The following is a 4,801-nucleotide window of genomic DNA, read 5'->3' on the forward strand; positions in this document are numbered from 1 at the left end:
ATCTTTCTTTCTGCGGAGCTACGTGTCAATCGTTTTCATAATCGATTGTATATAATTGTATACATGTTTTTGTGCGATGTGCTACCCATCTGACTGCCCGATCTATTTTACCAGTGTATTAATGATGTGAGAGACCGTGATAGAGCGGTTAAGAGTAGTGGTGGGCAAAGCGAGGCTTCGTGAAACACTGAAACAGTCGAAGCAAATGTGTCGAAGCTTCGAAACGTTTCGAAACCTCACTCTACAGTGACATTTAGTGGTCATTTTTTATATATATTGCACTGAAACAGCTTCAGCAAAGAACGATTGAACAAATTGAGGGATTAAACCCCACTTTGTGAAAGTGGAATCCTTCAAGTAACATAGTACAGTGGTTAAGGTGTCAGACATCCATTCAAGAGTAGTAGATTTCGAAGCCAGTCAGTAGCAGTTGTTTTAAAATGCTTTAATACCAGTTGGTAATGCTTTGCTCTTGTATCGTTTTGTTTCAACATTGGTCTGATATCCGAATAAACAATTTGTGAATAAATATGTCTTGTTTTTGTCTTAAAACAGGGTTGTTGCTAGATCAAAAATGGTGGCCTGAAGTTATCAAGAATTATTTATATTATTCATTAAATTTCCCATTTATTGTATTTTATTAATGTCTACCCAAACCCTAAACCCAACCATACTGTAAAAATATTTATTATTGTTTTACAGTGTTACAAAAATGATGCTAAATTGATGGCGTAACTGTAGCTGTATCCTATTTAGGCTACACAAAACAGAAACATGATTAAAATACATAAAACCATGATTTCGAAGTCGGGATTCGAACCCAAAACATCATGCTTAGCATAGAATCAATCAGCAAACCCACAGTGCTCTAAGCCATTTGAGACAGAGATAAATTGGAGACCAGCAGTCAAATTAGGATTCACCAGGTCTCGAAACGTTTCTAAGCTGATCGATGCTTTGAATCGCTTTAGTCACGTGACTAGGTGTTTCGAAACACTTTAGTCACGTGACTTGGGTGCTTCGGATCATGCTTCGGTGCAGTGATTCGAAACACTTGCGCTTCGGGATCTCGACACTGTGTCAAAACATCAGTTTCACGTCAGCCATCCCTAGTTAAGAGCAGGCCAACGACGTTTCTGCTAAATCATAGGTATGTATGTCTTTTTTGTTGTCATCTAACGTTATATTATTTGATATGTTGGCTTTGATGTGCGCGTGTATCCTAATACGGAACTATTTGTTATAATTTAGCCGTGAGTTACTTGTTTCGTGCACTTGGTTTTGGCTATTTACATCAATAAAAGTTTAGAGTGAATGTATTTGAAACAAATAGCGATTTCAATCGAGTCATTTGCTTTAATAACTAACGATTAATACAATGAGTATCATATAACATACCAGATCAGGTATCCAAGTCAAATATAACATTATGTCCTGTTTATCTAGATTGCTGTCAGCATTGCGCACATCATAACCTTTTTTCCCTTCGAACCAGAGCCAGTGGAACAAACGGTGACGTGTTTAACTGTGTAATTTGTGTGAAAATCGTGTGATTTTCATGTAATTCATTGCTTGATTTGTTAGCTCGACTGAATGTCTATCATATTCAGACCAACTTGCTTTAACAGTCAGCTAGCTTTTATTTACATAAAAAATATAAAGGGCTAAATATATATTTTTCTTTCTTTTTGCTCAAAAGGACTGAAATATTGACAATGACATAATTCAATGCAAGATTTCCTTGAGGAGGTGAGACTTGTTATCATCAGTGAAATTTGACGGTCATTCACCAGCAGATGCAAGAAACCTTTTCTCTTTGCCCAAAAGAAGTTGTTGAGATTTAGCCAGGAAGAAATTAGAGAGAGATAACCTGGACTTTAAGGAAGAGGTAAGTCACTATATTGCAATTGCTTTGGTTTCATTCAAGGTAGTAATGATAATGCTAAAAATAACAAACAACATTATTATTATAGGTAATTCAAAATACATCTGTATTCAGCATTTGAACATTTAAATATTTACATTTACATATATATATATATATATATATATATATATATATATATATATATATATATATATATATATATATATATATTATGTGTAAAAATTAATATGTATGTTTTTTTTGTATATTGTAGATCTGCACAGAGTTTTCTCAGATCTGTAATGTAGATCTCCTGAGACAGTTAATCGAGTGACTTGATAAATATACAGCACCTCTCCTGAAACTCTACAGAAAAGAAGGGATTCAATGGGTCCAGAGATGGATACAACTTTAAACAAGATGGATGAGCAGGTACTCATTAAGATTTTTTTTTTCTTATACACCCGTCTGATGTTTTTAACATGTGCAACATATTTTGTCCTGCAAGAATTTCATGCTCAGGTAATACAGTCTAATAAAACGTAATTGCAACAATTTAATTGTCCAGCCCTTTTGCATTAATTTTAATTGTGTCAAGTTGTGTTTTGATTGTGAGATGGAAGTAAGATAAATAACAGATGTTTCACTTGTTTTGAGTGACCATTTCAAATGAATACATTCAAAGAGGAAAATAGAAAATAATAGCTGTAGTTTTTAACTCAAAGTAATTGTCACATGAAACTAAACATTTTTCTAAATTTGCCAACACAACCATTATCAAATTCCATTGTATGGAAACCACAAAATTCTTTTTTAAAAATAAAGCCATGTGTTTTTTCAACAGCATGAATAAAATACTATGCTCATTTAAATGTACTAAGTACATTTTTACTTACAAAACAATAAGATTGTAAAACACCCTTTGTAAATGACTTTCCTTTAGGTCACTGATATTGTCACCGATCGAGAAAGAGCAGCTCTTGAGGGATTGCCAATTTTTCTTCGTAAAAATTCTGCTTGCTTTCTCAAGATATGTCTGGTAAGTTACCCATTTTCATACCCTATTCTACATTTATTAGTCTGCTTGGTAACACTTTTAATAGCTGCACGCTATAAATAATTTATTTAATATTAGCGAATAGTTAATTTATTTTCTGTTAAGCATAACTCTACATGAAGTGCTCAATGATTGTATTTTTTTAAACTTTAATGATTCATTTGTATTACTAATTTAAGTATTGCATTATTTACAAACCAGTTATTTAAGAATAGTTGGTGTTTTTAAGATCATTCAGAATGCTTAAGTACACGATTAATAAACTATTCAAATTAACATTTAAATATCCTAATATTAAGGTATGTAATAATAGTTACTTTGTATGTTAGTATATGCTTTATGAGCTTAACTTCATCCAGTTGTGACCTAATCTAAAGTGAGGACTATTTATGCTTTATAAATCCCTTATGAATGACAATTAAAGGCTCAGTTATATTCTAAACAGGACAATAAACAACTTTCACAATTGAAACTGTATCAAATAAAAGTAAATCTTTGCAATTTTATGTAAAATAAAAGTTTAAAAAATTGCTAAATATTAAAAAGTTGTCAATATATTGTTCAATTATTATATATTATAGACTATTCAAAGTGTTACTGTTTGTATGTACGAAAGTATTACATGTTTTTATTTTCTTTGCATAATAGTAATAACATTAATAAGTAGTAATTAATATTACACATCAATTAATTTTCCCATTACTTAATCTCCTATAAGGACACGGACCCTGAAGACCACAGCACCAGAGATTAAAGGATTGGAATCTTCACTGTGGTGGAAGATGATAATGGCACTTCTGCATCCCTGCAATATGTGATGAACCTCGCTAAAATCTTGGAGGAGGCCATAGTACTTCAGGAAATCACACATCTGCCTGCAGCCTTCGCTTACTTGTTCAGCCTCTTGTATAGACTGAATATGGAACACCCAAAAGAACTCAAATATACTTTTTAAGTGATTCAGCATGTTTTATGGAGGTTGGTGGCACATGATCTGCGAGAGTTCAGTTCATTCATTCATTCATTTTCTTTTCGGCTTAGTCCCTTTATTAATCTGGGGTCGCCACAGCGCAATGAACTTGTTTTACGCAGCGTATGCCCTTCCGGCTGCAACCCATCTCTGGAAAACATCCATACACACTCATTCACACATACACTACGGACAATTTTAGCCTACCCAATTCACCTGTGCCACACGTCTTTGGACTGTGGGGGAAACCGGAGAACCCAAAGGAAACCCACGTGAACGCAGGGAGAACATTCAAACAAACCACACAGTAACGGCAACTGACCCGTGACCACTTCCTAATGTGCCACTGTTTGAATGTTTTGAGGTCTGTTTTTGGACTTTATGTACTTTGTTGACAAAAGTGCAGTACACTTTAAAGACTGTATGAATGGAGTGGCTTTTAGGGTTTACTCTGATTAGATGATTGTATATTCACCTGGTTTGAGTGTTTAGACACACTAATAGCTTGGTTTTAGTAAGGTTGCCAGTTATTTTATGTTGAGGCAGTGTACAATCTTTTCAAATCTGGAAACATTCAGTACTAGTTGTGTACAAACTAGCCCAATGCTGAACACGGCTAATGTCAAATGCTGATTTTGTATGCAAATGTTTTGGATTGTGATTTGAACACAGTTAAAAATAAAAAAAAGTGAATTGACTATTCTTGTGTATTTAATTTGAATCCTAAAAATTAATAGTAAATGCATAATGAATCAGTTTGTTTTATTTTGTTCAGTAAACTAAAAAAATCTTGTTGGGTAAACATAATGATTTTTGTTCAGTAAACAAAAGATCTTGTTGAATAAACGTGAAAATTTTTGTTCAGCAAACAAAAGATCTTGTTGAGTAAACATGATAATATTTGTTC

General features: G+C 33.2%; 1 long non-coding RNA gene across 4 annotated transcripts; it reads left to right on the forward strand.

The window, feature by feature from the left end:
• Positions 1-4,592, forward strand: LOC137488259 (uncharacterized). 4 transcript variants are annotated; one of them, XR_015945080.1, is made up of 7 exons: positions 1-154; positions 1,119-1,150; positions 1,447-1,512; positions 1,700-1,888; positions 2,142-2,299; positions 2,811-2,906; positions 3,643-4,592. It is a non-coding gene; the product is annotated as an uncharacterized LOC137488259 (long non-coding RNA). The 4 variants fall into 4 exon arrangements; XR_015512947.1 differs by lacking the exon at positions 1,447-1,512; XR_015512948.1 differs by lacking the exon at positions 1-154 and having other exon boundaries at positions 1,051-1,150.
• The last annotated feature ends 209 nt before the right edge of the window (positions 4,593-4,801 follow it).

The sequence above is a fragment of the Danio rerio genome, chromosome 17, assembly GCF_052040795.2.
Source record: "Danio rerio strain M-AB ecotype USA chromosome 17, GRCz13ab, whole genome shotgun sequence".
Classification (NCBI taxonomy): Eukaryota; Metazoa; Chordata; class Actinopteri; order Cypriniformes; family Danionidae; genus Danio; species Danio rerio.